The sequence below is a fragment of the Rhinolophus ferrumequinum genome, chromosome 8 (genome assembly GCF_004115265.2).
Source record: "Rhinolophus ferrumequinum isolate MPI-CBG mRhiFer1 chromosome 8, mRhiFer1_v1.p, whole genome shotgun sequence".
Lineage (NCBI taxonomy): Eukaryota > Metazoa > Chordata > Mammalia > Chiroptera > Rhinolophidae > Rhinolophus > Rhinolophus ferrumequinum.
Window position 1 is genome coordinate 72,714,587 of NC_046291.1, and position 12,295 is coordinate 72,726,881.

A 12,295-nucleotide genomic window follows, 5' to 3' on the forward strand; every position below is an offset into this window, starting at 1 on the left:
TTATGATCCTATCAGGAGATCTAGCTACTAAACATTCTCTCCCCTGGTCTTCTGTGTGACTTAAATGTTCTTCGGGTGCATGTATGCACATTCAGTGTCATGTGTTTTTAATTACGATAGTAAATTTTTGGATTACTTTTTTTGCAAGTCAACAGAAAGAATATTTCCATAATGCTATTTCAGGTAGTTTTGGTTGCTTGGATTATATTCAACCTGTTGGAACATGAGGTTATGAGTGCCTCCTTTGACTTAAAAACTAAGTGACTGAAACGTGACATAAAATTTTTGATTAATAGAGCACACTGTTGGTATATTGACTTTTGATGTGATTTCCATCAAAAGGATGCCAAATCCTCTTTTGTGTTCAAAAGATAACTAGCTTTGATCCAAGTTAATTTGTAAATTTGGAGGTAATACATTCTGCCAGTCATTGAATTTATGTTGAATCAAGTGGAAGAATAGGCATTCTGTGGTGGTTTGAACTGATTGCATCAAAAGCCCATTCAAAAAAAAAAAAATGGTGATGAGTAATACCTCTCAGTTTGGCTTAGAATAGGTTTGTAGGTAGTCTGTCTAAATGCACTGGAAGTACACTATAACAGACTGTTCTTCACTTAAAGGACCACTATCCTGACTCACCTCTGAGTTGATTTCCGGGAGGACAGCTGCATGTTGCTGACTCTCCCAGTCTGCCTCAGTTGAATTCTTTTGAGGATCCACAGTTTTCCTTAGAAAACAGTGAAGTTATTTGGCAATCCTAGGAATTGGCTATGGCCTCATTACTATGAACTTAGGTTCTTTAATGTTCTTAAAATGTATACATTGTAGTGGGTTTAGGAGACTAACAAATATTGAGTAAAAATATATCACAAAAATTACTTAATTTAAATTTAGTAGTTCTGTGAAGTAGATATTTTATCTATAGTTTATAAATGACGAAACTGAGAGTCAGTTTTAAGCCCAAGGTCACATGACCAGTAAGCCTGTGTATGAGATTTAGTCCACACCTAACTCCAAAACGTGTAAAAGCCTTTTAGTGGATTCCAAGTTGTTTTTTAAATCCTGCAGATAGACTGGGGGAATCCCCTAGGATTTTCCTGTAAGAAAATCCAGTGAGTTTCCTCTGTGGCAACCATATGTTTTAGAGAAGAAGCAGTTATAGCCTTAGTTTATATGCTCTAATCCCCTCTTACTTCATAGGTGCAAACATATTAAAACAAACATGGAATTTATTAAAGCCTTTAAATGGCAATGATGGTGGCAAAGGAGGAAAATCCAGAAGAGTTTATATAATACATACATGGAAGCGTGAGAAGGGAAATTTATGGAATGATAGGCTGACCTTGCATTTAGAACTCTCAGGTCTTTTGTTAACTTTGCTTTTGCTATGCTGCCTTCCCTACCCTCTTCTAAGATTCTAGCAACAGAAGACACACCATGGCAAATTGACCATGCATATTCTGCTATTCTATTAAAGGCATGGATTGAAATGCGATTTTTAAATTTTCGCTGGAAGAAATCCAATGCAGCCCTCTCATTTTCCATATGTAGACTAAGACTCAGAATGATGGTTTTACCTAATTTAGACCAAACTTACAAGTAGTTGCAGAACAGGACTAGACTCTCAGCTTCCTAACATTCAATCCACCCTTCTTTTACAATGAAGAGGGTTTTGCCCTTTACTGAAGAGTCAATATACCCATTCTCTTCTAAGGGAAGAGAATACATTTTGCATGCTGCAAAATGGACTCTCTTGCACCAATTTATGGACTCTTTTGCACCAGAGTCCATAAATTTTCATGTCAAACTGCATTTCCATAACTGATCCTTGATCCTCAATCCAATGAAATCCCTTGCTGCTCTGAGAAACACTACATATATGACCGCTTTATTTGGGAACTATTTCAAGTGTTTTGTCTTTTAAAAAAATTATTCTACATTTAATTTATCCTGTAGGCTGACTGAGATCTCTGTCAAGAGCACTTCTTTGGGTGCAACAAGCTTTTGGGTTTCTATTAAAATTTCCTCTATATTTAAAATAAATAACAAAATTATATTTGGCCAAAAGAAAGATTTCATCAAACTTTTGTGTGAGAATAGGCTCATGTCTGTGATAAATATACACACACACTCCGTTTCTTGAGAGAAGTACTCTTCGTGGAGTCTAAAATGACTTATGGGTGTAGCTTACAAGCTGTGTGCCTTCTGGGGGCTCCTGCTCACTTAGTTTATTGATGGCATTTTATTGTATTGATCAGAGAACACAATTTAGCTGCTTTGAGTGCACTGTGGTACTTTCCAGATTGGTATAAACTCTTTATTTTTCTTCTGATTTCTCTTGTCATCATCCATCATTTTTCACTTTTGAGGCAGACACAACCCTTCCATGGTTTGATCTCATGCCCATGCTTTTTAGTTGAGACATATTACTCTGAGCTAGAAATGTTTCATCTTTTTAATGATCATCCTTATCTTCATTAGAGTGAAAGCACATATTCCTAAATGCCCTGCTATATTTTACTGGAATGGGTATGTGTCCTAATGCAGAGGCTAAGAGAGTTGCCGAAGAGATTCTCTGTCTTTTGGCACCATTGGTTAAAATAAGCTGATTTTATATAATTTGTTATTGGTGATGATAGAAATTTAATTTCTCAAACTTCTCAATTAAAGAGCTTCCAGAGACTCACCATACTTTTCCTTAGAATTTATCTCAAGGAGTATTTTTGCCTACAAAAACATCTAAGAGTGTTTTGATTAAAAAGGGAAAATCCCTGTGTGTTTATAATACATCTATTGAATAGAGAGAGCCATAATTATTCCCTGAGAGTTCTATCAGTGCCTGAAATAGTATGTTTAGAAATTCTGATGCCTCAGACTTGATTCTCACCTTTCCTCTCTTATCACTGTTTTTATTTAAAACTATTTTTTCCCTTACTTTCCTTTTATTCTTACTTCTTCCCCACTTCCTCTCTGCTATGTAGTTTGAGCCTCAGCAGGTGTCAGTGGAGTTTCCTTTAAATATATGTTATTCTCTGTAGGTCACAATGAGCTTATTTTATATAGTAGAATAGGTTTTAAGAGGTGATTTGGTGAATATTTCTAAAAACAAAACAAAAAAAAACGTTAGGGGCACCTGAGATGCCCTTTCCCTAAAGAGCTCTGACAAGTATTATTTTTTGCAAATCCTTTTATTAATCTCTCCAGATGTTGGATAACATGAGTGTCATTACTTTGCTAGTTACCTATTGAACAGAGATCCCATCCTTTGTCAAACAGAATTCCTCATGGACTAATTTTAAACATATTTTTTTCCTGTTTAGTTTTCAATGGAGATAGAATTCACAATACTGATGACTTTGCAATCATACTTGTAAGTGTTACCAAGAAGTCATCAAACTTTATTCTAAATAATCTTGACTTTCTTTTATACTTGCTTCGCAGGTTTGTCTCTTTTTCATTTATTTAATTCTCTTCCTGGCATTTTTCTGGCTCTTCCTTTAAATTCTTGTTGTTTGCTAAATTTCTGGACATTACAATAAAAGTTGGGATGGATTGGATGAATCAGCAGTCTCCATCTTAGTTGAAAAGAAATTACATTTTAAAGGAGACAAGAATAAAAAGTTTTATTCAGTCATGTGCATGGCTGAAAAAAGAAAATTATATTTTTAAGAACAGCTTCTTAGCATTAGGTTATGACTTATCAAGAAATGTCAGTGTGAATTTTAGCAGTTTGGCTTACTGTTCTCTCACAGGAGATGAAATTATATGTTTCACAAAGATCATGATACCTTACTGCCAATAAAAACCTATTATTCAGTAGTTAATCACTGAGTGGCCAATGGCTTTAAGAGTTTGCTTTTTGCCTTTCTTCCAAGGGAAAACTATAAATTTTGACTGTGGTTCTTATATTTAACATAAAGTAGAAGATGCAATGGAAGTTTCATAGGAAGGAAAGAGATGTCTATTCCCAGTAAGCTATTCTGGGAGAAGGAAGTTGACAAAAATACCATAATGAATTTCTGAACATTTATGACTTAATCATCAAAATATTGAATTACTTAACATGACTGTTTGCTTAAGAAAAACATTAACCACTTTGACGTATATGGTTTTGTTGTATTTTATTTTTTTTTCCCTAAGAATTGAGGGAGGCAGAGGAAATGCTATAAATGCAATCAAAATAAAAATTGTATGTCTAGTCTGAGCCAAAATGGTTTGTAACCTAAAACTCCCAGGTCATCACGACTGGCACCTTTATTTCAACCCCAGAGCTATTACAGTTATACAAGAAACATGACATTAAAATAAATTCATAAATATGATATAAATATACTAAGAATCTGTCACAAGACTTGAATAGTAAAGAAAATCTTGAAAATTATAAAGCCAAGGAATTACTTAGAATTTCAACCTCCTCATTTCCAAGAAACCTAAAATTCCATGTAGTTAAAAACAGAAATATTCCAAAAAGTATGCTGTCCCATCAGAATTCTGGAATAGCCCTGATGTCAGAGACAGCATGTGTTAGAAGTGGGAATGAACAATGGAAAACTCTGAGAGTGAATTGAAGGGATGTGGAAATGCTGTATCTGTTTCCCTGCTCAGTTATAGCTGTGGTGATTGCTATGAATCTAGTACACTTAATAAAGAGAGTGAGCATCTGTGTAAATTGCCACTGATGCTTTGGAGGTAGAGAAAAAGAAGAGACAATTCTGTAAAAAAAAAAAAAAAAAGAAAAGAAAGAAAGAAATTCTCCTGCTCCTGAGGACTAGGAGCTTTTTGTCCACCACTGAAGCTCTTACAATCAAATTTGTTTTTCAGGTGTGGACCACAGGGATTTTGATTTGAATTAAAGAATTCCAGGCGAGCCGTCAGTACTAGTCATTCTACACCCAGTGGTTCTCAGTTTTCTATGCATATTTGAATCTCTTGGAAAGAATTTAAAAATATGGATGCCTGGACCCCACTTGCAGATATTCTGATTTAATTAGTCTGGAGTGAGGCCCAACCATTGGTATTTTTAAAAGCTTTCCAAATAACAGAAAAAGTACTGGTTGTCATCATGGCATAGTACAGACTAGACTTCCTGCCAATATCAATTATTAAAACTGGACAAAATATAAAAGGCATATATTTGAAGGCACTGAAGGGCAACTAAAGAGCGGAGGGCATAATCTAGAAAGAAATGATTCTTGAAAGAACGGAAAAATACTAGGTAAGTTGAATAGATAACAAGCTTTTCCCCAAGGACATGCCTCAGATCCTCTGGGTACAGGTGAATCCTGCAATAAGCAGAAGTCTCACCTGACTGAGGAAACAGAGAGCAGTGTTGGAGTTTGCTATGGACGCTAAAAATTAGGAAAAAAGTGTTAGAGGAAGCGACAGAGAAAGGAATACCAAAACCTGCATACTATGTCTGTTCCCCACAGACATAGTGGAAAGCCTCATAATGCATGAAGAATAAGTTACCGTACTAAGAATGGAGTTGCTTCAGTCCCAGGGAAAATTAACCCAAAACTAAATGCTACTCTGGTCTTGCCTAAGTAGAGCAGAAAAGCCAGATGCAAATATATTGTTTCAAAGTAAATTTATTACCTCCCAGAACAAACTCCAAGAATATTTATAAGAATTTAAAAAAAAATCCAAAAATCAAGCACCTAAAATTTAAAGCTCACATTACTATAAATTGGATGGTTGTGTTTTCCCAAAATTCATATGCTGAAACCTAATCCCCAATGTGATAGTATGAGGAAGTGAGGCCTGTGGAAGGTGATTAGGTCATGTTCTCATGATGGGTTTAATATCCTTAGAAAAGAGACCCCAGAGAGCTCTCTCACCCCTTTCACCATTTGAGGACATGGGGAGAAGATGGCTATCTATGAACCAGGAAGTGGGTTCTCACCAGACATCAAATCTGTCAGGGCCTTAATCTTGAATTTCCCAGTCTCTGACAATGTGAGAAATAAATGTTGTTTAAGCCACTGAGTCTATGGTATTTTTGTTACAGCAGCCTGAACAGACTAAGACGCAATCTCTAGAATCCAATCAAAATTATCAGCAGCAAAGAAATAGAAAAATGTTACCCATAATAAGGATAGTTTGAAATTCACTGAAACTGGCCCAGAAATAATACAGATGATTAAATTAATAGAGAAGGGTATTAAAAGAGTTACCGTGGTCATATTCCACAGCTAGAGAAGAGATTAAATATATAGAGATATGCAGGATATTTTCAAACAACCTGAAATAAACTTCTCAGATGAAAACTACAGTGTCTGAAATAAGAAATACAGTGAATGAGATTGAGATTAATAGCAGGTTATACATTGCAGAAGAAAAGATTAATGATCTTGGAGGCATCGTAATAAAGCCTTTTCAAAAAAATGCAGAGAAAAAAAGACAAATAGAGAAACTTTGGGGAAACTTTAATAGGCTAAATACACTTGTAATAAAAATCCCAAGAAAGAGAATAAGATAGTATATATATTTGAGGAAATAATAGCTGGGATTTTTTCAAATTTGATTAAAAAGATAAACCCATAGTATTAGCTTTCTTGGGCAGCCATAACAAATTACCACAAACTTGATGGCTTAAAACAACAGTAAGAAGTTCTATTTCAAGGTGTCTGCAAAACCATGCTCCCTTGAGGGTTCTAAGGGAGAATGGTTCCTTGCCTCTTCCAGCCTCTTGTGACACCAGGAATTCTTTGGCTTATATCTCCATAAATTTACCTGTACCACCACGTTAGCATGTGCTTCTGTGGATCTTAAATGTCTCTGTGTCTTTTATAAGGACACTCATCATTGGATTACTTGCCCAACAAAACAATTCAGGATAATCCATCTTGATATTTTGAACTTAAATGCATTTGCAAAGTTCTTTTATACAAATAAAGTCACATTCACAGGATCTGGGTGGTGGATATAACTTTTGGTGAGCTATTAGGTTGATGCAAAAGTAATTGCATTTTTTTTGCAATTATTTTTAACCTTTTAAACTGCAATTACTTTTGCACAAACCTAATACTATTCAAATCACTGTACCCATAAACCCAAAAAGCTCCACAAATCCCCAACATAAAACATGTGAAGAAAACTACATCAAGGAACATCATAATCAGATTGCTAAAAAACAGTAATAAAGGGAAAATATTATAAGCACCCAGAGAGGGGAAAAAAACACACCATCATATACACAGAAATGAAGATAAAAACGGTGGCAGAATTCTTGTCAGAAAATAGTGGAGTACTTTCCAGTAAAGATGGTGGAGTAGGTAAATGTTTTGCTTGTCTCCTCTCATGGCCACATCTGAATTTAAACTACAGAACAACCATCATTGAGAATCTCCTGAAGTCTAGCTGAACTGAAGTACTACAAGTAGGGATATAAAGAAGCCACTTTGAGACCGGTAGGAGGGGCAGAGATGCGGCGCAGGCTGGTCCTACACCTGCATGTGACCATTAAAACTCGGGAGGGATATCTTGGCTGCAAAGGTCTCTCTTGGAGGAGTAAGGGGTTCCAGCCCCATACCAGGCTCCCCAGTCCAGGATTCCAGTGTTGGGGTGAGAAGTCCCCATGACTTTTGCCTGTGACAACTAGCATAGGTTTTGGCTGGGTGAGAGAGAGGGCTGCTAGAGTCCCAGGTATTCTCCTAAAAGTTCCATATGTGGACGTACTCACTGAGGGACTCACTCATTCTGACCTCCAGTACTGGGGCAGTTGCTGGAAAGGTGCCAGAGACATACAAGGAGGGCGAGGGCTGGAAGCGCAATTTTCTCTCAGACTGAATTGCTGGCAGAAGCTATTGTTTCTTTGTTGAATCCTCCCTATTCCCTGCATTCAGACTCAGGCAGCCATCATATCTGATTCATCATCAATCTGTCTAACACTCTTCACCCCATCCTGATGATTCCCTGAGACCCCATCACAGTCAACTTTCGGGCACACCCAAGCTGCTTCCAGTGGCTTTTCTTTACAAACATCCTGTTTTGGCTCATGCTGTGGACTTTCCTAAAGTCCCTCAAAGGTTCACAAAACTTAGACAAGCAGCATCAGGTTTTGGCATGTCCTGTAACACTTGCTGAACAGCCCCAGCCTGGCACTAGTGACCACAGGCCTCAGTTCACAGCTTTGCCTCTACAGGCACCTCCAAACCCTGTCCTGGTGATGGCCATCTGCAGATTGCTTTGTGGCTCATGCTAGGTAGCCCTGGGCAGGGTACAGGCTGTAGCTCAAGGTGGCCTGTTGGGGGGCGCCTCCCAGGACGCTCCCGGGCTGTAACATCTGTTGGCCAGCTTTAGAACAGCAAGAGCATCACCCCACTGCCTCCAAGGACAACAAACTCAAATGGCAGATTGGGCAGGTACGAGAGGTCTGCTAAAATGAATCCTGCTCCATAGGGTCTGCCCCTGCACAACACTTTCTCTACTGTAGTAACAGCCGGTCCTCACAATCAATCAGCCTGAGGGCCAAGCTCTCACTTTGAGGTGCAAACAGCAAACCAAGGCTCAACTACAATAGAAGGGAACACACAGCCCACACAAGTGACACACCTGGCTGAGGTGACCAGGGACACTGTATCACTGGGATCTACAGGACACCTACTACATAAGCCCACTCTTAAGATTAGGAGACATAGCAGCCCTACCTCATACTTAGAAACAAACACAGGGGGGCAGCCAAAATGGGGAGACAAAGAAACGTGTCCTAAATGAAAGAACAGAACAAAGCTCCAGAAAAAGAACTAAAATAATGGAGACAAGCAATCTACCAGACACATAGTTCAAAATATTATTTAGAACGGTGCTCAATGATTTCAGTGAGAACTTCAACAAAGAGATAGGAAATGTAAAAATGGACATAGAAAACAAAACAAAACAAAAGTTCAGAAGTGAAGGATACAATAACTGAAATGAAGTATATAGTAGAGGGAATCAATAGTAGACTAGATGAAACAGAGGAGAGAATAAGTGATTTAGAAGATAAGCTAGCAGAAAACACACAATCACAGCAACAAAAAGAACAAAGAATCCAATAAAAAATGAAGATACTTGAAGAAGCCTCTGGGACAATATCAAGCATACCAACATTAGCATCATAGGGGTACCAGAGGTAGATGAGAAAGACCAAGGGTTGAAAAACTATTTGAGGAACTATAAGGAACTAAGAAAACTTCCCTAATCTGACAAAGGAAATAGACATACAAACCCAGGAAGCACAGTGTGTCCCAAACAGGATGAACCCAAATAGGTCAACACCAAGATACAACATGATTAAAATGTCAAAGTTTAAAGACAAAGAGAGAATCTTAAAAGCAGCAAGAGAAAAGCAGTTAGTTATCCACAAGGGAGCTCCCGTAAGACTGTCAGCTTATTTCTGAACAGGAACTTTGCAGGCCAGAAATTTTGCACGAAAAATTCGAAGTGATGAAAAACAAGGACCTACAACCAAGATTACTCTACACAGCAAAGCTATCACTTAAAATTGAAAGAAAGGTGCTTGCTTCGGCAGCACATATACTAAAAATTGAAAGACAGATAAAGAGATTCCCAGAAAAGAAAAAGCTAAAGGAGTTCATCACCAACCAATGTGTATTACAACGAATCTTAGAGGGACTTAAGTTAAAAAAAAGATAAAAAATATGAATAAAAAATGGCAATAACTGCATACATATCAATAATTACTTTCAATGTAAATGGATTAAATGCTCTAATTAAAAGTTAAGGTGGCGGAATGGGTAAGAAAACAAGACCCTTACATAATGCTGCCTATAAAACACTCCAGGTTGAAAGATACACAGATTAAAAGACAAGGGATGAAAAAAGATATGAAGTGTGATCAAACAATATGGTGAATGTTTAAATAAAAGAAATATTACAGTGAAAGACACATTGCTGTTAATCCCCCTCAAAATACTCCCCCTCCCTTCTAACACACGTATCCCATCATTCTTGCCACTTTATGAAGCAGTTCTGTAAATCCTCTTTCATGAATGTCTTTAGTTGTGCTGCCTCTATGTCCTGAATTGATTCAAAATGTTTGCCTTTCATGGTCGTTTTGACTTTGGGGAAGAGCCAGAAGTCGCACGGTGCCAGATCCAGTGAATAAGGTGGAAGAGGACACACCATAATGTTTTTATTTGACAGAAATTGCCAGATCAGAAGTGATATGTGACACAGACCCTTTTTGTTGTGATCAGAAAAGACCTGAACTCTGCAGCCAAGTGCCATCCAACAGAAAGGCTGGGATCTTCAATACAAGGAGCAGAGTGTTGAACCTCAGTAACAGTGTGTGACACATTTCAACTTGTTCAGTGCAATCAGTTGGGTGTGAGCTACGATTCAGAGAAGGTTTTAAAGTGTGCTGTAAATCATCCTCCGCTATGACAATGCTATGTGTCCCACATTGTTTCGGGTATATGGCAATTTCTGTCAAATAAAAACATTATGGTGTGTCATTGTCCCCCTTATTCACCAGATCTGGCACTGTGTGACTTCTAGCTCTTCCCTAAAGTCAAAATTATTCAGGACATTAAGGCAGCCACGACAGCAACTAAAGACACTCACAGAAGAGGACTTCCATAACTGCTTCAGAAAGTGGCAAGAACCTTAGTAACAGTGTATGAACAGTGTGTGATAAGTGTGTTTGAAGTTGGGGGGGAGTATTTTGAAGGGGATTGATGGCAATGTGTCTTACTGTAGCAATTCTTTTTAAACAGTCTCCATATTGTTTAATCACACCTCATATGTAATTAACAAGAGAAATATTAGAAATGATTTTTCAATTATGCAATGAGTGTTGGTTAATATCTGGAGTTAGCTAGACCTATTGTGCTGGCACCACAGCCTCTGTAAATAGTATCTATAAATCTGGTCAAGTAGGTATCTTCAGAGAAGGACTCTAGGTCAAAACTCTGTACTGTCCTGTTCTACCCCTTTAATAGATAATTCTGTCACCTAATCCAATTTGAATGTGACATTATCCTGTTTTTGGTATAATTTTACATGTGTCTTTGTGCAATTATTTTGTAAAAGGAGACAGGAAATGGGAACTACATTGAGTAGTTTATGTACAGATTCTGTACTTTTTGTGCCTGTAGAGCATAACATCTATATGTGTGGAAACTGGACCTGCTTTTCCTCTATGCTTTCACTTTAAATTCCACCTACTAGTGAGGGTGTGGGGAAGGAGAACCTCTGCTCTCGATTACCTACAGCCACTGGGGGCTGCCTAATCTCTCCATAGAGAATCTGACTCTGAAGAAAGCTAAATTGGAATAAATCAAGTTCCTGATAGTGGATATGAGCTCCAGATTCTGGAAAGAAGTTGTAATATGTTGGTTTATCCCGAAAAGGTCAGGAAATAGAGGAAGAAACTCTGTATGTCTAAATTTAGAAAAACATGTAAAAAAATAGTCCAAACTGTGGTTATTCATGGTGAATGAGGGGGAGAAGAAGCAGGTAAGTTCTTTCACTTTAGATCCTTATACTCTTTTGCATAGCAAATATATTTCCTTCAGAATATTAATTTTACTTTAAGTGTGATTAAAAAAAAAAAAAAAAAATGGAATTGGAATAGGTACCTGATTTACTTAGTTGGAAAGATTTTGTCAGCAGGTGTGAATTGTTTAAAAAGAAAAAAAAAAGTCACCTTTTTTTTTTTTTTTGTCAAATACTGTGCCAGTGAATTCTTTTTCAAGTTTAAATCTGCATCAAGTGAATTCTTTTTTAAGTTGAAATCTACATCAATCTACAAAAAGGTGTTACAAAACCTTACATTGTATTGTACAATATATGCCTGCTTATTTGACACTGAATACATAGGAAATATTTTCATTTCTTTCTCCCTTTTAGTAGACTTGAGTAAAGTCATTTTGTGTTAACAATTTAGAAGCCCTCTGTGCTTATAAAGGAAAATTAAAATTCTGTTTTGTAATCCAGGAAATATTTTCTGAGTGTCTATTATATGACTCATATTATGTGTTAAGAAACAACTTGATGCTTTGAATTATAATTTTAACATTTCCCTGTGACAATATATGAGGATGGAACAAAAATAATTCTTCCCCCCCAAATAAAAGGGAACCCTCAATTCCTTCTTGAATTTTGATGTTGATCTTCTTACTTGGTACCTTTCTTCTAGATTTGAAGACTCAAAGTTTTCTCTTCTGGTGCTTACATTTATCTTGTATTCATGACTAGAGACATATCCTTTCAGTACAGATGGTGCCACTTCCCTAACTATGTGACCTTAAACAAGTTACCTCACTCCTTTAAGGCCCATTTCTTTCCTCTG